The sequence below is a fragment of the Tachyglossus aculeatus genome, chromosome 21 (assembly GCF_015852505.1).
Source record: "Tachyglossus aculeatus isolate mTacAcu1 chromosome 21, mTacAcu1.pri, whole genome shotgun sequence".
Classification (NCBI taxonomy): domain Eukaryota; kingdom Metazoa; phylum Chordata; class Mammalia; order Monotremata; family Tachyglossidae; genus Tachyglossus; species Tachyglossus aculeatus.
The window spans coordinates 1,609,414-1,634,597 of NC_052086.1; the positions used below are offsets into that span (position 1 = coordinate 1,609,414).

The following is a 25,184-nucleotide window of genomic DNA, read 5'->3' on the forward strand; positions in this document are numbered from 1 at the left end:
ATCGCGCTCCAACACGGAGACTATGCTGGACGCTCTGGCGAGGGGGTACGGCGGGCACCCTCAAAGCCCGGGCCGCAGGGGAGAATTGGGGACGAGGGGGAGCGGAGCCGAGCCACACCGTCTTGGGGCGGGAGGAGCAGGGGAGAGTCAGCGCCCTTCCCTCTCCGGCGACGTAATAATAAAAATAATAACGACGGCACTTCAGCCCCCTCCCCTCTCCGGCGACATCGTAATGACGATGGCTTTTGTTAAGCGCTTACTATATACAAGGTTGTCCCGCCTGGGGCTCACAGCCTTCATCCCCATTTTCCAGACGAGGCAACTGAGGCGCAGAGAAGTGAAGTGACTTGCCCAAAGTCACAACCAGCAGTCAGGCCGGGAGAAGCCGGGCTTTACGGCCTCTAAACCGAGAGTTGGTGGTGGGCAGGGAACGTGTCGACCAATTGTGTTGGTCGTTATCATTATTATTATTATTATTATTATTATTACCTTGTGCAGAGCACTGCACTGAGTGCTTGGGAGAGGACGACAGAACAATAAACGGACGCATTCCCTGCCCGCAATAATAATAATAATAATGATGGCATTTGTTAAGCGCTTACTATGTGCAAAGCACCGTTCTAAGCGCTGGGGAGGTTACAAGGCGATCAGGTTGTCCCCCGGGGGGCTCCCAGTCTTCATCCCCATTTTCCAGATGAGGGAACTGAGGCCCAGAGAAGTGAAGTGACTCCCCTCTCCGGCGACATCATAATGATGATGGCTTTTGTTAAGCGCTTACTATGTACAAGGTTGTCCCACCTGGGGCTCTCAGTCTTCATCCCCATTTGACAGATGAGGGCACTGAGGCCCAGGGAAATCAAGTGACTTGCCCAAAGTCACCTAGTTGACAACCAATCAATCAATCGTATTTATTGAGCGCTTACTGTGTGCAGAGCACCGGACTAAGCGCTTGGGAAGTCCAAGTTGGCAACATATAGAGACGGTCCCTACCCAACAGTGGGCTCATATTGTTCTGGCACTGTACTAAGCGCCTGGGAGAAGACAATATAACAGAGTTGGTGGATGCCCACTCCGTGCCCACAAGAGGCTTACCAACCAGAGCGGGAAAACCCCGCCGGACTCTGGCAAATACTCAGGACACGGGCTCAGGCCGCAGGAGGCGGTCACTACAGCGTAGTGATGGGCTGATCGATCGGCTAGCAGGGGCGGGGGAGTGGTCCAAGTAGCCAGAAGTGACCGCTGGCTGTCCAGAAGCCCCCCGGCCTGGTCCGGAGGACGCACAACGGTCTCATCCCTTCTAGACTGTGAGCCCGTTGTTGGGTAGGGACCGACTCCGTATGTTGCCGCCTTGGACTTCCCAAGCGCTCAGTACAGTGCCCTGCACAAAGTAAGCGCTCGATAAATACGACTGAATGAATGAATGAATCTCATTAGAGAGAAAGCTCCCAGGGGGCAGGAAATCGGTCTCAGGCTTCCGCCAAGCGCTTGGCGCCTGTAGACTAGACAGTCTCTAGACTCCAAGCTCATAAGCTCAATTGGCTCTGCCAATTGTCAGCTGTGGGACTTTGGGCAAGTCACTTCACTTCTCTGGGCCTCAGTCACCTCATCTGGAAAATGGGGATGAAGACTGGGAGCCCCCCGTGGGACAATCTGATCGCCCTGTAACCTCCCCAGCGCTCAGAACGGTGCTTTGCACATAGTAAGCGCTTAACAAATGCCATCATTATTATTATTACTATTATTGCGGGCAGGGAATGCGTCCGTTTATTGTTCTGTCGTCCTCTCCCAAGCACTCAGTGCAGTGCTCTGCACAAGGTAATAATAATAATAATAATAATAATAATAATAATAATAATAACGACCAACACAGTTGGTCGACATGTTCCCTGCCCACCACCAACTCTCGGTTTAGAGGCCGTAAAGCCCGGCTTCTCCCGGCCTGACTGCTGGTTGTGACTTTGGGCAAGTCACTTCACTTCTCTGCGCCTCAGTTACCTCGTCTGGAAAATGGGGATGAAGGCTGTGAGCCCCCCGTGGGACAACCTGATCACCTTGTAGACTCCCCAGCGCTTAGAACAGTGCTTTGCATATAGTAAGCGCTTAACAAATGCCATTATTATTATTATTAATCAATCAATCATTCAATCACATTTATTGAGCGCTTACTGTGTGCAGAGCACTGTACTAAGCGCTTGGGAAATACAAGTTGGCAACATATAGAGATGGTCCCTAGCCAACAGTGGGCTCACAGTCATTATTATTATTATTATTATAAGGGAGGGGGAGACCAGGCTGCAGCTGCTCTCTCCCAACCAAAGCACTGCGCTAATCGCCCCCCACTCTTCCCCAGCCGGGGCAGGGGCCCGGCTAGTCCTCCCCCGCCAGCCCACCGCCACCATTCACTCATTCATTCGCATTTATTGAGCACTTACTGTGTGCAGAGCACTGTACTAAGCGCTTGGGAAGTATAAGCTCATTCATTCAACTGCATTTACCGAGCGCTTACTGTGTGCAGAGCACTGTACTAAGCCCTTGGGAAGTCCAAGTTGGCAACATATAGAGACGGTCCCTACGCGACAACGGGCTCACAAGGGGGGGAGACAGACGACAAAACAAAACATGTAGACAGGTGTCAATCAATCAATCAATCGATCGCATTTATTGAGCGCTTACTATGTGCAGAGCACTGTACTAGTTGGCAACATATAGAGACAGTCCGTACCCAACAGCGGGCTCACAGTCTAGAAGGGGGAGACAGACAACGAAACCAAACATGTTAACAAAATAAAATAAATAGAATAGATATGTACAAGCAAAATAAATAAATAGAGTAATAAATATCAACCAATCGCGTCGAAACCGTCAGAATAGAGTTATAGCTATATGCACATCATTAATAGAGCAGTAAATACGTACAAGTAAAACAGTCACAAATATGTACAAATATATGCAAGTGCTGGGGGGGAAGGAGGTAGGGCAGAGGGGGGACAATGGGGAGGAGGAGAGGAAAAAGGGGGCTCAGTCTGGGAAGGCCTCCTGGAGGAGGTGAGCTCTCTGTAGGGATGATTTGATAGCTGAAAGAAAAATGGGATCTAACCTTAACCTTCAGGCTTAAGCTCCCATATAAAACAATTTTCTAACAATACCTTCAACTCTCACCTAAGCACATTCCCCATCAGAAACATATAAGTTGGCGACATAGAGACGGTCCCTAATAATAATAATAATGATGGCATTTATTAAGGTGAGCTCTCAGTAGGGATGATTTGACGGTCCCTAATAATAATAATAATAATGACGGCATTTATTAAGGTGAGCTCTCAGTAGGGATGACTTGATAGCTGAAAGAAAAACGGGTTCTAACCTTAACCTTCAGGCTTAAGCTCCCATCTAAAACAATTTTCTAACAATACCTTCAACTCTCACCTAAGCACATTCCCCATCAGAAACATATAAGTTGGCGACATAACGAGACGGCCCCTAATAATAATAATGATGGCATTTATTAAGGTGAGCTCTCAGTAGGGATGATTTGATAGCTGAAAGAAAAACGGGATCTAACCTTAACCTTCAGGCTTAAGCTCCCATCTAAAACAATTTTCTAACAATACCTTCAACTCTCACCTAAGCACATTCCCCATCAGAAACATATAAGCTGGCGACATATCGAGACGGTCCCTAATAATAATAATAATAATAATGATGGCATTTATTAAGGTGAGCTCTAAGTAGGGATGATATGATAGCTGAAATAAAAATGGGTTCTAACCTTAACCTTCAGGCTTAAGCTCCCATATAAAACAATTTTCTAACAATACCTTCAACACTCACCTAAGCACATTCCCCATCAGAAACATATAAGTTGGCGACATATCGAGACGGCCCCTAATAATTATAATAATAATGATGGCATTTATTAAGGTGAGCTCTCAGTAGAGATGATTTGATAGCTGAAAGAAAAACGGGATCTAACCTTAACCTTCAGGCTTAAGCTCCCATCTAAAACAATTTTCTAACAATACCTTCAACTCTCACCTAAGCACATTCCCCATCAGAAACATATAAGTTGGCGACATATCGAGACGGCCCCTAATAATTATAATAATAATGATGGCATTTATTAAGGTGAGCTCTCAGTAGGGATGATTTGATTTGATAGCTGAAAGAAAAACGGGATCTAACCTTAACCTTCAGGCTTAAGCTCCCATCTAAAACAATTTTCTAACAATACCTTCAACTCTCACCTAAGCACATTCCCCATCAGAAACATATAAGTTGGCGACATATCGAGACGGCCCCTAATAATTATAATAATAATGACGGCATTTATTAAGGTGAGCTCTCAGTAGGGATGATTTGATAGCTGAAAGAAAAACGGGTTCTAACCTTAACCTTCAGGCTTAAGCTCCCATCTAAAACAATTTTCTAACAATACCTTCAACTCTCACCTAAGCACATTCCCATCAGAAACATATAAGTTGGCGACATATCGAGACGGTCCCTAATAATAATAATAATAATGACGGCATTTATTAAGGTGAGCTCTCAGTAGGGATGATTTGATAGCTGAAAGAAAAACGGGTTCTAACCTTAACCTTCAGGCTTAAGCTCCAATCTAAAACAATTTTCTAACAATACCTTCAACTCTCACCTAAGCACATTCCCCATCAGAAACATATAAGTTGGCGACATATCAAGACGGTCCCTAATAATAATAATAATAATAATAATAATAATAATAATAGCATTTATTAAGCGCTTACTATGTGCAAAGCACCGTTCTAAGCGCTGGGGAGGATACAAGGAGATCAGGTTGTCCCACGGGGGGCTCACAGTCTTCATCCCATTTTCCAGATGAGGGAACTGAAGCACAGAGAATTATAATAATAATAATGGCATTTGTTAAGCGCTTACTATGTGCAAAGCACTGCTCTAAGCGCTGGGGAGGTAACAAGGTGATCAGGTTGTCCCACAGGGGGCTCACAGTCTTAATTCCCATTTTCCAGATGAGGTAACTGAAGCACAGAGAATAATAATAATAATAATAGTGGCATTTGTTAAGTGCTTACTATGTGCAAAGCACCGTTCTAAGCGCTGGGGAGGTAACAAGGTGATCAGGTTGTCCCACAGGGGGCTCACAGTCTTAATTCCCATTTTCCAGATGAGGTAACTGAAGCACAGAGAATAATAATAATAATAATAGTGGCATTTGTTAAGTGCTTACTATGTGCAAAGCACCGTTCTAAGCGCTGGGGAGGTAACAAGGTGATCAGGTTGTCCCACAGGGGGCTCCCAGTCTTAATTCCCATTTTACAGATGAGGGAACTGAGGCACAGAGAAGTGAAGTGCCTTCCCTTTTAGAGTGTGAGCCCACTGTTGGGTAGGGACTGCCTCTAGTTGTTGCCAACTTGTACTTCCCAAGCGCTTAGTACAGTGCTCTGCACACAGTAAGCGCTCAATAAATACAACTGATTGATTGCCCAAAGTCACATGGCTGACAACTGGCGGAGCCGGGATTTGAACCCATGACTTATGACTCCAAAGCCCGGGCTCTTTCCCACTGAGCCCCGCTGCTTCTCTCCCCAACAGTGGGCTCCCAGTCATTCAGTCAATCGGATTTATTGAGCGCTTACTGTGTGCAGGGCACTGTACTAAGCGCTTGGGAAGTACACAGTCACGGTGTGACTCCTAGGAGGAGACTGCAGGCCCCGGGCGGAGGAGGAGGAGGAGGAGGAGGAGGATGAATATGAATGGGGGGCAGGGGAAGGGGGGGATGAAAGAGAGGCGGCCTGTGGAATCACAAAGCAAGGGCAGGGGAGTGGGAGGGACTCCCAGGCTCGGCAGATCATGGGAAGACCCCCTAGAGCCGTCCCATAAGTTGCCAGGGGGGAGAGGGAAGGGGGTACTCCACCAGGCCCCCTCCCAATCCATCAATCAATCGTATTTATTGAGCGCTTTCTGTGTGTAGAGACGGTCCCTACCCAACAATCAGTCAATCAATCGTATTTATTGAGCGCTTACTGTGTGCAGGGCACTGTATTAAGCGCTTGGGAAGTCCAAGTTTGCAACATCTAGAGCCGGTCCCTACCCAACAGAGGGCTCACAGTCTAGAAGGGGGAGACAGAGAACAAAACCAAGCATACTAACAAAATTAAATAAATAGAATAGGTATGTACAAGTAAATAAATAGAGTAATAAAAGGGGGAGACAGAGAACAAAACCAAACATACTAACAAAATAAAATAAATAGAATAGATATGTACAAGTAAAATGAATAAACAAATAAATGGAGTAATAAATATGTACAAACATATATATGTGCCAACTCCCAGAAAACCAACTCCATGAGCTGGGGGCAGGCCGGGTGGGGCTGGGGCCACTGTTCTAGACTGTGAGCCCACTGTGGGGTAGGGACTGTCTCTATATGTTGCCAACTTGGACTTCCCAAGCGCTTAGTACAGTGCCCTGCACACAGTAAGCGCTCAATAAGTACAACTGATTGATTGACCATCTCTATATGTGGTCAACTTGGACTTCCCAAGCGCTTAGTACAGTGCCCTGCACACAGTAAGCACTCAATAAATACGATTGATTGATTGATTGACCGTCTCTATATGTGGTCAACTTGGACTTCCCAAGCGCCTAGTACAGTGCTCTGCACACAGTAAGCGCTCAATAAATACAACTGATTGATTGACCACCTCTATATGTGGTCAACTTGGACTTCCCAAGCGCTTAGTACAGTGCCCTGCACACAGTAAGCGCTCAATAAATACTATCAATTGATTGATTGACCATTTCTATATGTGGTCAACTTGGACTTCCCAAGCGCTTAGTACAGTGCTCTGCACACAGTAAGCGCTCAATAAATACGATTGGTTGATTGATTGATTGACCGTCTCTATATGTGGTCAACTTGGACTTCCCAAGTGCTTAGGACAGTGCCCTGCACACAGTAAGCGCTCAATAAATACGATTGATTGATTGATTGATTGATTGATTGAAAGGGCCCGGGCTTTGGAGTCAGAGATCACGGGTTCGAATCCCAGCTCCGCCACACGTCTGCTGTGTGACCTTGGGCAAATCACTTCACTTCTCTGAGCCTCAGTTCCCTCATCTGTCAAATGAGGATTAAGACTGTGAGCCCCATATGGGAAAACCTGATCACCTTGTATTCCCCCCCAGCGTTTACTGAGTGATTACTGTGTGCACAGCACTGGACTAATCAATCAATCGTATTTATTGAGCGCTTACTGTGTGCAGAGCACTGGACTAAGCGCTTGGGAAGTACAAGTTGGCAACATCTAGAGACGGTCCCTACCCAACAGCGGGCTCACAGTCTAGAAGTGACTGTCTAGAAGTCACAGTCTAATCGCGCCATTTAATAATGGCATTTGTTAAGCGCTTACTATGTGCCGGGCACTGTTCTAAGCGCTGGGAGGGGATACAAGGTGATCAGGTTGTCCCACGTGGGGCTCACAATATCAACCCCCGTCTTACAGATGAGGTAACTGAGGCCCAGAGAAGTGAAGTGACTTGCCCAAAGTCACACGGCTGATGAGTGGCGGAGGTGGGATTCGAACCCATGACCTCTGACTCCCAAGCCCGGGCTCTTTCCACTGAGCCACTTGTCTGCTGGGCGACCTTGGGCAAATCGCTTCGCTTCTCTGGGCCTCGGTTCCCTCATCTGTAAAATGGGGATTAAGACTGGGAGTCCCGTGTGGGACGGGGATTGGGTCCACCCCGCTTAGCTTGCATCCGTCCCGGAGAATAGTACAGTGCTTGGCGCATGGTGAGCGCTTAACAAATGCCATTAGGGAAGCAGCGTGGCTCAGTGGAAAGAGCCCGGGCTTTGGAGTCAGGGGTCACGAGTTCAAATCCCGGCTCCTCCACATGTCAGCCGTGTGACTCTGGGCAAGTCACTTCACTTCTCTGGGCCTCAGTTACCTCATCTGTAAAAATGGGGATTAAGACTGTGAGCCCCACGTGGGACAACTTGATCACACTGTATCCCCCCCAGCGCTTAGAACAGTGCTTTGCACATAGTAGGCGCTTAACAAATGCCATCATTATTATTATTATTATTACTATGTCAGCTGTGTGACTCTGGGCAAGTCACTTCACTTCTCTGGGCCTCAGTTCCCTCATCTGGAAAATGGGGATTGAGGCTGTGAACCCCCCGGGGGACAACCTGTTCACCTTGTATCCTCCCCAGCGCTTAGAATGGTGCTTTGCGCATAGTGAGCGCTTAATAAATGCTACTATTATTATCACTATCATTACTAGTAGTCGTATCGGAGGGGGTCTGGGCCTACGGCTGGTCACCAGCCTGGCAGACCCTGGAGGACAGGGATCAGGGATTCATTCATTCATATTTATTGAGCGCTTACTGTGTGCAAAGCACTGTACTAAGCGCTCGGGCGAGGACAATATGACAAGAAACGGATACAGTCCCTGCCCATCATGAGCTTACGGGCTTGAGAGGGGCGCCCAGCTTCCTCTGCCCTGGCAGAGTTGCCCCGACAACCCCGCTCAGATGGTGTTCTGAGTGCCAGTACAGTGCTTAGTCCAGTGCTCTGCACACAGTAAGCGCTCAATAAATACGATTGATTGATTACTCTATTTATTTATTTATCTTGCTTGTACATATCTATTCTATTTATTTTATTTTGTTAGTACGTTTGGTTTTGTTCTCTGTCTCCCCCTTCTAGACTGTGAGCCCGCTGTTGGGTAGGGACTGTCTCTAGATGTTGCCAACTTGGACTTCCCAAGCGCTTAGTACAGTGCTCTGCACACAGTAAGCGCTCAATAAATACGACTGATGATGATGATGCCAGTGGGGGGCATTTTTTCCATGGCGGGGGTCTGGATTGTGAGCCCTTTTACTTGTACATATCTATTCTATTTATTTTATTTTGTTAGTATGTTTGGTTTTGTTCTCTGTCTCCCCCTTTTAGACTGTGAGCCCACTGTTGGGTAGGGACTGTCTCTACATGTCGCCAACTTGTACTTCCCAAGCGCTTAGTACAGTGCTCTGCACACAGTAAGCGCTCAATAAATACGATTGATTGATTGACTGATTGAGCCCGCTGTTGGGTAGGGACCGTCTATGTCGCCAACTTGTACTTCCCAAGCGCTTAGTACAGCGCTCTGCGCACAGTAAGTGCTCAATAAATACGACTGAATGAATGAATGGTGTCTCCGGGGCTCCACGGAGGAAAAGAGGACCTGGGTTCGAATCCCAGCCCTGCCACTCGTCTGCCGTGACCTCGGGCAGGTCACGTCCCTTCTCCGTGCCTTAGTTACTTAATAATAATAATAATGTTGGTATTTGTTAAGCGCTTACTATGTGCAAAGCACTCTTCTAAGCGCTGGGGAGGATACAAGGTGATCAGGTTGCCCCCCGTGGGGCTCACAGTCTTCACCCCCATTTTACAGAGGAGGTAACTGAGGCCCAGAGAAGTGAAGTGACTTGCCCAAAGTCACCCAGGTGACAATGGGCGGGGCCGGGATTTGAACCCACGCCCTCTGACTCCAAAGCCCGGGCTCTTTTCCACCGAGCCACGCTGCTTCTCTTAACTTCTACTTCATCTGCAAAATGGGGATGAAGCCCGGGAGTGCCCCACGGGGGGCACGGGCCGTTTCCGACCCGACCACCGGCGTTCAGACCGTCCACTCGTCTTTACTGAGCGCTCACCGTGCGCTGGGCACTGGACTAAGCGCTTGGGAAGTCCAAGTGGGCGACATTTAGAGGCGGCCCCTGCCCGACGACGGGCTCGCGGTCTACAACGGTGCCTGGCACGTAGTAGGGGCTACACCGACGGCGTTAAAAATCAAAAAAGCGCCGGTAACGAAGGCGACCACCACCCAGGCGGTGGGCCCGGGGGGCTCTTGGGAGGCGGCGTCTCGTGCCCGGCCGGTTGGGGCAGGCCCGGCGGCGCCCTTGGGTGCGGCCCCGGGCCCTGGGGGAGTCGGCTGCAGTGGCACAGAGACCCCCCCCCAACCTCCCCACCCTCTCTTCTAGACCGCGAGCCCGCTGTTGGGTAGGGACCGCCTCTATACGTTGCCAACTTGGGTTCCCAAGCGCTTAGTCTGCCCTCAGTAGGCGCTCAGTACATCCGATTGAACGAATAAATGACACTCAGAACGGTGCGGGCCGCCCTCTGGGAAGGCCTCTCTCTCCCCGCCAATTCTGGGTGCCCGGGGCTCGGTGGTGGTCGAAGAGGGGTCCGAGAGAGACGAGAGCCGCCTGGCCCATCCCGCCATTTCCCTGTGGCCTTAACCCTCTCCCTGCCAAGGAATGCCAAGAATCCCCAGCATTTCCTCCCAGGAGCCAGAGCCCGGGAGGGCGGCTTGGTTGGCTGGGGTGGGGTGAGTTGGGGGAGACAGATAAGCCAGTCCGACCTGAGCCTGCACTAGCCTGGGGTGGGGGAAGGGGGGATGGAGTGACCCCTGGGGCCCCCCGTGTGCCCGCCAGCCGCCAACCCCCACGGCCCCGTGCCTGGGGAAGGCCGGCCGGGAGGCCGAGGGGGGTGGAGGCGTCCACTAGCTCCGGGCAGGACAAAGGGCACCGAGTCCCACCAGGGGTGGGGCGGGGGCACCGTTCTCCTGGATCCCTTGAATCCCGCTGGGCCGCGCTCCAGGCCTGGGCGGCACCGGGAAAACCCGCTCTGCCCGGGGTGGGTGCCTCCGTAGGGCCGGCCGGGGGGCTTTCTCGCTGGCGACGGGGGTGGGTTGGGGGTCCCAGAAGGACGTTTCTCCTCTCCAGCGCCCACCCCTGCCCTGCAGTCAATCAGTCGTATTTACTGAGCGCTTACTGTGTGCAGAGCACTGGACGGAGCGCTTGGGAAGTCCAAGTTGGCAACATAGAGAGACGGGCCCTAACCGACGGCGGGCTCACAGTCTAGAAGGGGGAGACCACCCAAAGGTGGACGGCCGGCCCAGAGCCGCCGCACGGAGCCACGGACCAAAGTCCTCGGGCCGTCCGCACCGGCCACTCCCGCCCGGGGCCCGGTGCCCTCCCCCCGGCGTCCAGCGGGCCGGGCGAGGTTAGAGTCCAGCGGCCGCCCTCCGCGGCCTCCCTCCGTCCCACCGGCCTGCGACGGGCACCAGACTCGGTGGGCACGGAGGGGTCGAGGGGCCCGGGGGCCCGAGACGCTGCCCACCCAAACTCCCCCCGCACGGGGCTACTTTACCCGGTCGGAGCGGCGGCGTGGCGGCCTAGAGGAAGGGGCCCGGCCTCCCATCCTGGCTCCGCCACCTGCCAGCCGTGTGACCTCGGGCGAGCGTCTGGGCTTCTCTGGGCCTCGCTCTCCTCATCTGTACAATGGGGATCCCGTACTTGCCCTCCCTCCCTCGGGTCGCGAGCCCCACGCGGGACGGGGACCGGACCCGCCTCTCCCGGTTGTCCGGCCCGGCGCCCGGTTAAACGCCGGGTGGGGACCGGTCCGGCCTTCCGGGGGCTTGCGGTGGGGCGGGGAAGGGAAGATGGACAGGCTGGGCTTGGCTAGTATTAGCGAGCTTCTGGAGCAACGGCGGGTCCTCCGATATTAACTGAGTCACCCGACTGTACTTACTGAGCGCAGAGCACTGTTCTAAGCGCCTGGGCGAGGACAATCAATCAATCGTATTTATTTATTGAGCGCTTACTCTGTGCAGAGCACTGTACTAAGCGCTTGGGAAGTACAAATTGGCAACACATAGAGACAGTCCCTACCCAACAGTGGGCTCACAGTCTAAAAGGGGGAGACAGAGAACAGAACCAAACATACCAACAAAATAAAATAAATAGGATAGAAACGTACAAGTAAAATAACCGAACAGCAGACACGTTTCCTGCCCACACGACTCCTCTCGGCAAACAGACCTAATGGAGGCCGGGATCCCAGCCCTCTCCGCCCTCTGTCATCATCAATCGTATTTATTGAGCGCTTACTGTGTGCAGAGCACTGTAGTAAGCGCTTGGGAAGTGCAAGTTGGCAACCTATAGAGACGGTCCCTACCCAACAGTGGGCTCACGGTCTGTCGAAGGAAGGCGGCGGGCACGGGTCCCAGCCGGGCACCGCGCTGCCTCTCTTTCCCCCGCCCAGTCCGGGCGGAGGAGCACCTACGGGCGCGGAGCACTGAATCGAGCAAGCTGGGAGCAGCGGGGCCTCGAGGGGAGAGCACGGGGCTGGGAACCAGGAGACCTCGGGCAAGTCCATTTACCTTCCCTGTGCCTCGGTTTCCTCACCCGTAACACGGGGATCCGATCCCTCTTCTCCCTCCCCCTTCGAGGGTGCGGGGGCCAGGGACTGGGTCCCATCTGCTGACCCCGCGTCTATCCTAGTGCTTCGCACAGTGACTGAACAACGCCCCGATTATCGCCGCTGTTACTACCTCCACCGTAGACACGCTCCTGCCCACGAGGAGCTTGAGGATATAAATAACAGACGGGAGGAGTAACTGGGGACAAGATTCGGATCGAAGCGCCACGGGGAGGAGGGGAAGCTGAAGTGGGAAGACGGAAGGGCAGTGGGGGAAGGCTTCCCGGAAGAGATGGGATTTAATAATAATAATAATAATGATGATGACATTTATTAGGCGCTTACTACGTGCAAAGCACTGTTCTGAGCGCTGGGGAGGTTACAAGGTGATCGGGTTGTCCCACGGGGGGCTCACAGTCTTCATCCCCATTTTACAGATGAGGGAACAGAGGCCCGGAGAAGTGAAGTGACTTGCCCAAAGTCACGGAGCTGACTGCCGGGCAAGGGCAAGGGAGCCGGGATTTGAACCCGTGACCTCTGACTCCAAAGCCCCGGCTCTTTCCACTGAGCCACGCTGCTTCTCGATGTGGAGAGCAGCGGGCAGTGGGATAGGAAGCCAGAGGAGTGAGGTCCGGGCAGGAGGACCAGACGGGGGGCCCGGGAGCGGGCAGGTGGACCAAAGGGGCAGGGGTGCCGTGCCCCGGCATCCGGGACGGGTCGGAGGAGGCGGCAGGGCCCCTGTTAATAATAATAATAATGATGGCATTTATTAAGCCCTTACTATGTGCAAAGCACTGTTCTAAGCACTGGGGAGGTTACATGGTGATGAAGTTGTCCCATGGGGGGCTCACAGTCTTAATCCCCATTTTACAGATGAGGTAACTGAGGCACGGAGAAGTGAAGTGACTTGCCCAAAGTCACGCAGCTGACAGTCGGCGGAGCCGGGATTTGAACCCGCGACCTCAGACTCCAAAGCCCCGGCTCTTTCCACTGAGCCACGCTGCTTCTTGACGTGGAGAGCAGCGGGCAGTGGGATGGGAAGCCAGGGGAGTGAGTTCTGGGCAGGAATACTAGACGCGGGCCCGGGAGTGGGCAGGCGGATCCAAGGGGCAGGGGCGCCGTGCCCTGGCATCCGGGACGGGTCGGAGGAGGCGGCAGGGTCCCTGTCGTGCCCCGGCGGAGTTCCAGGAGGCGGCGGGGATGGGGGTGACCCCCCCCCCCCCCAGGCCCCGGTCCGACCTGGGGGTCCAGACTGACCGATGTCCCAATTTGTGTTGCCAATTTGTACTTCCCAAGCGCTTAGTACGGCGCTCGGCACATAGTAAGCGCTCAATAAATACGATTGATGATGATGACGTCCCGGTGGGGAGAGCAGAGGAAGGCCAGGCCCTCGCCCGGGAAAGAAGAGCCCGCTCGCCGCGGTTGCCCTCGGGCTCCGCTGGTGGGGGGCACCCAAGTGACCCCCACGTACTGCGGGTGGGGCCCGTGGGCCTGGGCAGGAGGAGGAGGAAGGGGAGGAGGAGGAGGAGGGCAACAGGAGGCGGGGTCTGCTGCCAGAGCGGGGGGAAGGGAGAGCGGGCGGCGGAAGGAGAAAGGGTCATGGGGCCAGAATGGGGTGGGAGAGGCCACGCGGCCCGCCAGGGTAGAGTGACTGATTCACCAGGACCCAGAGTGGCTTTCCGAGGCCCAGAGGCCACCCGGGCCTTCCCACGGCGGTGGAAGACGGCCGGCCGGGTGACCGGTTGGCAACCAGGGGCGCGGAGGGGCGTCCCGGCGTCGCGGGTGCCCCCGCTCCCGGCCCCACGACCCGCCCTGCCCTCCAAGCCGGGCCTCTCGGACTCCCGTCCCTCCCGCGCCGCCCTGCCCTCCAAGCCGCCGGGCCGAGTGGGTCCCTCGATGCCCTTGGCCGAGCCCCTTCACTCAGGCCGGCCCGCTCGCCCGCCCGCACGCGGGCTCTCTCGGTTTCCTGGAATTCGCTCCCGAGCGCCGCCGGCCGCGGCCCGGCTCCCAGACGTAGGCGGGGGTGGCAAGGTTGCCAAGGCGCTCCTGACCCAGAGCAGACGGAAGCGTTTTTCCAAGAATCTCTGACAGGCACGGGGTGAGAGGCGGCGTTGAGTCACGCCGAGGGCTGGCACCGCCGCCCCGGGCACGGGGGAAAACAAAACCAAAACAGAGGAGCGGGGAGGCCGGCGGTGGCCTGGCTTCGCCCCCGCCGCTCCTTCACGTCCGCAGGCCGGGTCGCGGCGGGCATCCCGGAAGGAGCGCGGCGGGCACAGGCGCCCGCCGGCGGCTTGGCCGCGGCCCAGATCTGAGCCCCGAGCCACCCGCGCGGGTAAACAGGCTTCCACGCGCCCGGCCCGGCACCGGGCCGGCTCCGCGCCGCACGCCGGACCTCCAGACCACATGGGGAGGGACGCCGGCAGGCCCTCCGAGGGTGACCCGCAGCCCCCCGCCGCTCTCCCGTGGCACACAGAAGACACCCCGCTCCCCCGCCGCGGGTTGGCACCTCTCCGGGTCACGGGCCTGAGAAAAAGGCTCGTCAGCCTCGGGGAGGCAAGGAGATCTGGGCGGGCACAGAGTCGCGCCGTCTCTGCCCAGGGGTCCGGAGCGGGAGCCGGAACGTCAGTCGCCCTCGGGCCCCTTGGGAAGGGGGCAGAGGGCACAGGCCGGCCGGATCGACGCCCCGACCCCACGAGGAGCGGGCATGGTTATCTCCGTGGGGCGGGCAGATAAGACGGGAGGGGTGGCGAGTCACGGCAACTGGTTCCAGGCCGAGACGGGCCACCACCGGCCCCGGGGGCCCCAGCTAAGCCCCCAAACCTGGGCACCCCAAGCCACGACTCCCCGCCTCAGCATCATCATCACCATCCTTTTAGGGACACTCTCAGCGTCCGCAGCGACGTACTAAGCGCTTCGGAGGGTACACCAGAACTGGTAGGCACTTTCCCCGCCCACGGTGACCTTATGGAGCCAGCGCCTGGGAGTGGGAAGGTCGTGGGTTCTAATCCCGGCTTCCCCACTTGTCTGCGGCGTGACCCTGGGCGAGGCACCGCGCTTCTCCGGGCCTCAGTGAACTCATCTGTGAAATGGGGACAGAGACCGTGAGCCCCGCGTGGGACGGGGGCTGCGCCCAACAACTCGATTTGCTTGCTTGCCCAGAGCCTAGTTCGGCGCCTGGCACGTAGTGAGCACCTAACAGATACCATCGTTCTTATCAGTCGAGGGCCCAGGCTGAACCCAGGGGACCGGTCCCCGCGCTTCTCCGGGCCTCAGTGACCTCATCTGCAAAACGGGGATTACGACTGTGAGCCCCACGTGGGGCAACCTGATCACCTTGTATCCCCCCGGCGCTTAGACCAGTGCTTTGCACATAGTAAGCGCTTAATAAATGCCATCATCATTATTATTATTACTTGGCCGGGTGTCCGGCACCGTGCGGGAGACCTGTCCATCCGAGGCCGAGTTGGGGCCCTCCCCCTCCTCCCTGGGGTCCTGGCCCTGCTCTTTCCCTCACCCGCTGACCCTAAACCGTGAGACGCCCGGCCTCTCCGGGCCGGGCAAGGGGTCGCCCCACGTCCTCGGGGATCTCACGGCCCACCGGACCGGGAGGCGATGGAGCAGCTGGGGAACGGGTGGACGGCGGGAACTGGACCGGGGAGCTCTCCTCGCCGCCAACCGGCTGCTGACAAGGGCGAGCGGGGGCCCTGGGGAGGGAGAAGCAGCAGGAGGCAAGGATGGGGGTACCTCCCCGGGCATTCTCCCGTTTTCTCTCTCTCTCTCTCCCCCGTCCTTGCCCAGTGCCCGGCGGGGGGATCGCGGTCAGTGCTACGGCCGGAATCGGCTCGGGGTGGAGTGGGGGTGCCAGGGCCCCGCGACCCCAACCCACGCTCCAGGAGAAGCGGGGGGACCGTCCCGTACGGCCGAGCCCCTCCGGGCCATCGGCCGATGCCGTCTGTTGGGCTCTTCTCGCGCCGGGGCGCTTCGGACCCCGCCCGGTCCCTCGTCGCCCTCTCGGGTGCCCCGGCCGGGAAAGCCCGCTCTGGCCGCCTCTTTTAGACCGTGAGCCCACTGTTGGGTAGGGACTGTCTCTATGTGTTGCCAATTTGTACTTCCCAAGCGCTTAGTACAGTGCTCTGCACACAGTAAGTGCTCAATAAATACGATTGATGACCTCCACGGGCAGAGGCCGGGGGCGACCCGCCCGGTCACGGTGCATCCAAAGTGGCTCAGTCGGCGCGAGGCTGGTCCGTACGGGCTAGCGGCCCTGGCGACCGGGCCACCCTCTTCCCAACCGGGAAACGGGGCGACGGCCCCCACCCCGGCCGGAGGGAGGGGGCCGCTGATGGCCACTGACCTCACTCCCTGCGGACCAACCCGGGGAGGCCGTGCCAAGGGGCGGCCGGCTCCCCGCCGCCCGCACGGACTCCGAGGGGTCCGGCTCCCAAGCGGTCAGCGAGCCAGACCTGAGGGCCCAGGAAGAGTGTCCGGTGGCGAGGGCCAACGTCGCCCAGGCTCCCTTTCCTGGGGAACAATAGCGGCGGGCGGCGCGGGGAGAAGGTGGACGGGAGATGGGGGTCACTTCAATAATGCAAAGCCCAGTGGCTTCTTCTCCCTCAACAGCTGACCGGGAACGCGTGCGAGGCTCCGCTCGTTAGCAAAATGAGAAATCGGATCCCGAGAAAGAAAACACCGGGCCGGGATTAGCCCTGGACAAGGCTCGCCGTCCGTCCGTCCGTCCGTCCATCCAACCGCCCGCCCGGGCCCTCTCCCACCTGTCACCGGGCCCCGGACCCCCGGCTTCGTCCTGCAATTGCAACAATCCCTTTTATTTCATTTTAATTACACCTCCAGCAGCAGCAGAAGCAGCAGCCGCCCTCCGCCAGCCTGGAGGGGGGGGGATTTTCTTTTCAGGAATACTGGGAGGAATGGGAGCGGTTTCGGGGCAAGTCCCGGCAGAGGCCAGCGGGTGCTCGGGGCAGGGGGTGGCGGGGTTGGTTGTTTTTGTGTGTGTGTGTGTGTGTGTGTGTGTCTGTGTGTTTGTGCGTTTCTGAGTGTGTTTCTCCTCTGTGTGTGTGTTTCTCTGTGTTTCTGTGTGCTTCTCTGTATGTTTCTCTGTGTGTTTCTCCTCTGCGTGTGTGTTTCTCTGTGTGTTTCTCCTGTGTGTGTGTGTTTCTCCTCTGTGTGTTTCTGTGCGTGTTTCCCTGTGTGTTTCTCCTCTGTGTGTGTGTTTCTCTGTGTGCTTCTCCTCTTCTGTGTGTGTGTGCTTCTCTGTGCGTTTCTCCTCTGTGTGTGTGTTTGTGTGCTTCTCCTCTGTGTGTGTGCTTCTCTGTGCGTTTCTCCTCTGTGTGTGTGTTTCTCTGTGTGTTTCTCCTCTGTGTGTTTCTGTGCGTGTTTCTCTGTGTGCCTCTCCTCCTCTGTGTGTGTGCTTCTCTGTGTGCTTCTCCTCTGTGTGTTTCTGTGTGTTTCCCTGTGTTTCTCTGTGTGCTTCTCCTCCTCTGTGTGTGTGCTTCTCTGTGTGTTTCTCCTCTGTGTGTGTGTTTCTCTGTGTGCTTCTCCTCCTCTGTGTGTGTGCTTCTCTGTGTGTTTCTCCTCTGTGTGTGTGTTTCTCTGTGTGCTTCTCCTCTGTGTGTGTGCGTTTGTGTGTTTCTCCTCTGTGTGTGTGTTTCTCTGTGTGTTTCTCCTCTGTGTGTTTCTGTGCGTGTTTCCATGTGTGTTTCTCCTCTGTGTGTGTGTTTCTCTGTGTGCTTCTCCTCCTCTGTATGTGTGCTTCTCTGTGCATTTCTCCTCCTCTGTATGTGTGCTTCTCTGTGCGTTTCTCCTCTGTGTGTGTGTTTCTCTGTGTGTTTCTCCTCTGTGTGATTCTGTGCGTGTTTCCCTGTGTGCTTCTCCTCTGTGTGTGTGTTTCTCTGTGTGCGCTTCTCTGTGTGTTTCTCCTCTGTGTTTCTCCTCTGTGTGTTTCAGTGCGTTTCCCTGTGTGTTTCTCCTCTCTGTGTGTGTTTCTCTGTGTGCTTCTCCTCTGTGTGTGTGCGTTTCTCTGTGTGTTTCTCCTCTGTGTGTGTGTTTCTCTGTGTGTTTCTCCTCTGTGTGATTCTGTGCGTGTTTCCCTGTGTGCTTCTCCTCTGTGTGCGTGTTTCTCTGTGTGCTTCTCCTCCTCTGTGTGTGCTTCTCTGTGTGTTTCTCCTCTGTGTGTGTTTCTCCTCTGTGTGTGTGTTTCTGTGTGTTTCTCCTCTGTGTGTGTGTGTGTGTGTTTCTCCTGTGTGTGTGTTAGTGTGCTTCTCTGTGTGTTTCTCCTCCGTGTGTGTATGTGTGTGTGTTTCTCTGTGCGTTCGTGTGAGGGGTGGGTGAGGGGGGTGGGTGGGTGTCCTGGACTGCAGAAAATGGCCGCTCCGGGCACTCGGCCGCCGGTCAGCAGCTGCCCCGCCGGGCACCGGGCATCAGGTCCGCCCGGGGTGGGGGCACTAAGGGGGGCACTAAGTGGGGGGCCCCTCTGCAACCCATCCGCTCCAATAAGTGCCCGGGCGGGCCCCTCCAACCCCCTCCGCCCCCTGCCCAGGGGGGTCGGGCCCGGGGAAGGACGGATGGACGGAGGGAGGGTGGGAGGGTAGACAATGCGGCCCACATGGGCAGGGGCTGGGCAGGGGGGCCATCCCCATTCATTCAGTCAGTCAGTCATTCATTCATTCAATCGTATTTATTGAGCGCTCCCTCTGTGCAGAGCGCTTGGGGACCCCAAGTTGGCACCAACGGCGACAAGGGGGAGACGGACGACAAAACGGATTAATAAAATCAAATCAGTGGAAGAAATCTGGATGAACAGCCCCCTCCCCACCTCGCAGCCAGGCTGGGGGGCGGCGGGGGCCCCCCCCCACACACCGCCTGTCAATCACACGCGCCCCCCGCCCCCCCGTCACGTGGTCGGCCGGCCTAATCAATCAATCAATCAATCGTATTTATTGAGCGCTTACTGTGCGCAGAGCACTGGACTAAGCGCCTGGGAAGCACAAGTTGGCAACATAGAGAGGCGGTCCCTACCCAACAGTGGGGGCCTAAGTGCGGGGCCCTGCGCTAAGCGCTGGGGCGAGGGGCGCACAATAGAGGGGGGAGGAGATTCATTCATTCATTCATTCATTTATTCAATCAACCGTATTGATTGAGCGCCGACTGCGTGCAGAGCACTGGACTAAGCGCTTGGGAAGTCCAAGCTGGCAACATCTAGGGACGGTCCCTACCCAACAGTGGGCTCAATCAATCAATCAATCATCAATCAATCGTATTGATTGAGCGCCGACTGCGTGCAGAGCACTTGGGAAGTCCAAGGTGGCAACATCTAGAGGCGGGCCCTACCCAACAGTGGGCCCAATCAATCAATCAATCGTATTGATTGAGCGCTTACTGCGTGCAGGGCACTGGGACTAAGCGCTTGGGAAGTCCAAGGGGGCAACATCCAGAGACAGGCCCTACCCAACAGTGGGCCCAATCAATCAATCAATCGTATTGATTGAGCGCTTACTGTGTGCAGAGCACTGGACTAAGCGCTTGGGAAGTCCAAGGGGGCAACAATCAATCAATCGTATTGACTGAGCGCTTACTGCGTGCAGGGCACTGGACTAAGCGCTTGGGAAGTCCAAGGGGGCAACATTTAGAGGCGGTCCTTACCCAACAGTGGGCCCAATCAATCAATCAATCGTATTGATTGAGCGCTTACTGTGTGCAGAGCACTGGACTAAGCGCTTGGGAAGTCCAAGGGGGCAGCATCTAGAGACGGGCCCTACCCAACAGTGGGCTCAATCAATCAATCGTACTGATTGAGCGCTTACTGCGTGCAGGGCACTGGGACTAAGCGCTTGGGAAGCCCAAGGGGGCAACAATCAATCAATCGTATTGATTGAGCGCTTACTGCGGGCACAGCACTGGACTAAGCGCTTGGGAAGTACAAGCGGGCAACATCTAGAGACGGGCCCTACCCAAGAATGGGCTCAATCAATCAATCAATCGCATTTATTAAGCGTTTACTGTGTGCGGAGCACCGGACTAAGCTCTTGGGAAGGACAAGCGGGCAACATCTAGAGGCGGGCCCTACCCAAAAACGGGCTCAATCAATCAGTCAATCGTATTGATTGGGCGCTTACTGTGTGCGGAGCACTGGACTAAGCGCTTGGGAAGTCCAAGGGGGCAACAATCAATCAATCGTATTGATTGAGCGCTTACTGCGTGCAGAGCACCGGCCTAAGCGCTCGGGGAGTCCAAGCGGGCAACATCTAGAGGCGGTCCCTACCCAACAGTGGGCTCAATCAATGAATCAATCAATCGTATTGATTAAGCGCTTACTGCGTGCAGAGCACCGGCCTAGGCGCTCGGGGAGTCCAAGCGGGCAACATCTAGAGGCGGGCCCGACCCGACGGTGGGCGGGTGATGAGCCTGGAAGATGGGGAAAGGCACAAAGGGCGGGAAGCGGCCCCGGGACCCCCGGGGGGGGGGGGGGGGGTGGGGGGGGGGGGCGCTTTGTGTCCTCTCTCACACACACACACACACACACACACACACAGAGCCCGTGTCCCGAGGCCGCCCCCCCCCCCAACCGGCCCCCCGCCATGCATTTGTCCTCTCTCCCCGCCCCCCGGTCTCACCTCGCGGGCGGAGGCGGCGTGGTCGGCGGCGTTGGGGTCGGGGCTCTTCTCCTCCCCGCTCCTCCTCCTCTTCCTCCTCCTCCTCCTCTCCCTCCTCCTCCTCCCCGTCCCCTTCTCCTCGGCGTGGTGGTGGTCGTCGTGGCGGTGGCGGCCCCTCCGCCCGGGCGGCCCTCCCTCCCTCTCCCTCCCTCTCTCCCTCTCCCTCCTCCTCCTCCTCGCCCTCCTCCCCCTCAGGGCCGCCCGCCCAGCGCCATCTTGCAGCGAGTGTGACGTCGGGGCCGCTCGCCCACTGACCCGCAGCTCCGCGCCGGGGGGCACCGACCGGCACCGAGGGGGCGGGGCCTCGTCCGGCCGTGACGGGGCGGGGCCAATCGGGGGGCCAGGGGCGGGACCGGAGGGGTGAGGGGGCGGGGCCTCGCCCTGACGTAGCGGGGCGGGGCCAATCGGGGGACGAGGGGTGGGACCGGAGGGGTGAGGGGGCGGGGCTTCATCCTGCCGTGACGGGGCGGGGCCAATCGGGGGGCCAGGGGAGGGACCGGAGGGGTGAGGGGGCGGGGCTTCATCCTGCCGTAACGGGCGGGGCCAATCGGAGGGCGAGGGGCGGGACCGGAGGGATGAAGGGGCGGGGCCTCATCCTGACGTAACGGGGCGGGGCCAATCAGAGGGCGAGGGGCGGGACCGGATCCTGCCTTAACGGGGCGGGGCCAATCAGAGGGCGAGGGGCGGGACCGGAGGGATGAGGGGGCGGGGCCTCGTCCTGACGTGACGGGGCGGGGCCAATCGGGGCGAGGGCGGGACCGGAGGGGTGGGGGGGGGGCCTCATCCAGCCGTGACGGGGCGGGGCCAATCAGGGGGCGAGGGGCGGGACCGGAGGGGTGAGGGGGCGGGGCCTCATCCTGCCGTGACGGAGAGGGGCCAATCAGGGGGCGAGGGGCGGGACCGGCGGGATGGGGGCGGGGCTTCATCCTGCCGTAACGGGGCGGGGCCAATCAGAGGGCGAGGGGCGGGGCCTGATCCTGACGTGACGGGGCGGGGCCAATCAGGGGGCGAGGGGCGGGAACGGAGGGATGAGGGGGCGTGTCCTCATCCTGACGTAGCGGGGCGGGGCCAATCGGGGCGAGGGGTTGGGACCGGAGGGGTGAGGGGGAGGGGCCTCATCCTGACGTGACAGGGCGGGGCCAATCAGGGGGCGAGGGGCGGGACCGGAGGGGTGAGGGGGCGGGGCCTGATCCTGCCCTAATGGGGCGGGGCTAATCGGGGGCGCGGGGCAGCGGGGGCGTGGTCGGAGGGACGAGGGGGCGGGGCCTCATCCTGCCGTAACGGGGCGGGGCCAATCGGAGGGCGGGGGCGGGACCGGAAGGATGAGGGGGCGGGGCCGCATCCTGCCGTAATGGGGCGGGGCCAATCAGAGGGTGAGGGGCGGGACCGGAGGGATGGGGGCGGGGCTTCATCCTGCCGTAACGGGGCGGGGCCGATCAGGGGGCGAGGGGTGGGACCGGAGGGGTGAGGGGGCGGGGCTTCATCCTGTCGTAACGGGGCGCGGCCAATCAGGGGGCGAGGGGCGGGACCGGAGGGATGGGGCGGGGCCTGATCCTGACGTGACGGGGCGGGGCCAATCAGGGGGCATGGGGCGGGACCGGAGGGACCAGGGGGCGGGGCCTCATCCTGCCGTGACGGGGCGGGGCCAATCAGGGGGCGATGGGGTGGGATCGGCGGGATGGGGGCGGGGCATCATCCTGACGTAACGGGGCGGGGCCAATCCGGAGACGAGGGGTGGTGGGGGGCGTGGGCTAATCATGACGTTTGGGGGCATGACCACAGGGCTGAGGGGGCGGGGCACTCCTGACGTAATGGAGCGGGACCAATCAGGGGGTGAGGGGCGGCAGGGGGCGGGGCCAGAAGGGGAGGGGCGGGTCTTAATCCGGAGGCGAGGGGCGGAGCCAGATGGATGAGGGGGCGTGGTCGAGCCTGAGGGGCGGACCCAGATCTGAAGTAATGGGGCGGGGCCAATCCGGAGACGGGGGTGGGGCAGAATGGATGAGGGGGAGGGGCATAATCCTGCCTCAATGGGGCGGAGCCAATCAGGGGCGGGGCCAGAGAGGGAGGGGCGGGGTCAGTCCTGGTGTAATGGGGCAGGGCCAATCCGGAGCCGAGGGGCGGTGGGGGGCGGGGCCGGAGTGGTGATGGGGCGGGGTCTAATCGTGACGTGTGGGGCGGGGCCAATCCGGAGGCGGGGTGGCAGGGGGCGGGGCCAGTCCTGAGGTAATGATTGGGCAGGGGCTGGGCCAGATAGATAAGGGGGCGGGGCCAGAGGGGCGGAGCCAGTCAGGAGGCGAGGGGCGGCAGGGGGCGGGGCCATGGGGATGAGGGGGCAGGGCCAGACCTGAGGTAATGGGGCGGGGCCAGATGGATAAGGGGGCGGGGACAGGTTAGGCGGGGCCAATCCGGAGGCGGAGGGCGGGACCAGAGGGATGAGGGGGTGAGGCCAGGCTTGAGGTAACGGGACAGGGGCGGGGCCAGATGGATAAGGGGGCGGGGCCAATCCGGAGGCGAGGGGCGGCAGGGGGCGGGGCCAGTGCCGAGGCAATGACGGGCGGGGGAGGGGCCAGATGGACAAGGGGCTGGGCCAATCAGGAGACGAGGGGCAGCAGGGGGCGGGCCCATGGGGATGAGAGGGCGGGGCCAGTCCTGAGGTAATGGGGCACGGCCAGATGGATAAGGGGCGGGGCCAGCCCTGAGGTAATGGGGCGGGGGAGGAGCCAGATGGACAAGGAGGCGGGGCCAGAGCCAATCAGGAGACAAGGGGCGGCAGGGGCGGAGCCAGATCTAAGGTAATGACGGAGCAGAGGCGGGGCCAGATTGATAAGGGGGCGGGGCCAGAGGAGCGGAGCCAATGCGGGGGCGGGGCCATGGGGTGAGGGGCGGGGCCAATCAGGAGGCGAGGGGCGGGTCTGTGGGTGGGCCCAGGAGATCCCCTCCCCCCCCCTTCAGACATTCTCCTCAGAGCGCGCGCGCCTGCGCGGCGGCGACCCCCGCCCGCCCCCCCTTTTATCAGACAAAGAGCGGGACCTGAACCCCGAACCCCACGGGGACCATTAAGATGGCGGGGACGGGGGGAGGGAGGGGTCCCCCGACACCCCTAAAAGACACCCCCCAGCCCCCCCCCCCACACACACACACAGAGAAGCAGCGTGGCTCAATGGAAAGATCCCGGCCTTTGGAGTCACAGGTCATGGGTTCAAATCCCGCCTCCGCCCACTGTCAACTGTGGGACTCTGGGCAAGTCACTTCACTTCTCCGGGCCTCAGTTCCCTCCTCTGCAAAATGGGGATGAAGACTGTGAGCCCCCGGGTTACCGTCAGCATACACAAAATGGAGTCAGTCATGTCAAGTCCGCTAGTGGACAACACCTTGTAACCTCCCCAGCGCTTAGAACGGTGCTTTGCACGTAGTAAGCGCTTAATAAATGCCATTCTTATTATAGGTTCAAATCCCGGCTCCGCCAACTGTCAGCTGTGTGAATTTGAGCAAGTCGCTTCACTTCTCTGTGCCTCCGTTACCTCATCTGTAAAATGGGGGTGAAGACTGTGAACCCCGGGTGGGTCAACCTTGATTACCTTGTGTCAACCCCAGCGCTTAGAAGCAGCGTGGCTCAGTGGAAAGAGCCCGGGCTTTGGAGTCGGGGGTCATGGGTTCAAATTCCGGCTCCGCCAACTGTCAGCTGTGTGACTTTGGGCAAGTCGCTTCACTTCTCTGTGCCTCCGTTACCTCATCTGTAAAATGCGGATTAAAACTGTAGACCCCGTGGGACAACCTGATCACCTTGTAACCTCCCCAGCGCTTAGAACAGTGCTTTGCACACAGTAAGCGCTTACTAAATGCCATAATTATTATTATTATGGGTTCAAATCCCGGCCCCGCCAACTGTCAGCTGTGTGACTTTGGGCAAGTCGCTTCCCTTCTCTGTGCCTCCGTTACCTCATCTGTAAAATGCGGATTAAAACTGTAGACCCCTTGGGACAACCTGATCCCCTTGTAACCTCCCCAGCGCTTAGAACGGTGCTTTGCACACAGTAAGCGCTTAATAAATGCCATCATTATTCTTATTATAGGTTCAAATCCCGGCTCCGCCAACTGTCAGCTGTGTGACTTTGAGCAAGTCGCTTCACTCCTCTGTGCTTCCGTTCCCTCATCTGTAAAATGGGGGTGAAGACTGTGAATCCCAGGTGGGTCAACCTTGATTACCTTGTGTCAACCCCAGCGCTTAGAAGCAGCGTGGCTCAGTGGAGAGAGCCCGGGCTTTGGAGTCAGA

At 57.6% G+C, this 25,184-nt stretch overlaps 1 protein-coding gene across 1 annotated transcript in view; it reads right to left on the reverse strand.

The window, feature by feature from the left end:
• The window catches only part of HIC2 (HIC ZBTB transcriptional repressor 2), a 74,093-nt gene extending 53,175 nt beyond the window's left edge, over positions 1–20,918 (reverse strand). Inside the window, exon 1 of the mRNA XM_038763188.1 lies at positions 20,873–20,918. The gene's annotated coding sequence lies outside the window, so the exon portion shown is untranslated. The remainder of the gene's footprint in view (positions 1–20,872) is intronic.
• Positions 20,919–25,184: the final 4,266 nt, after the last annotated feature.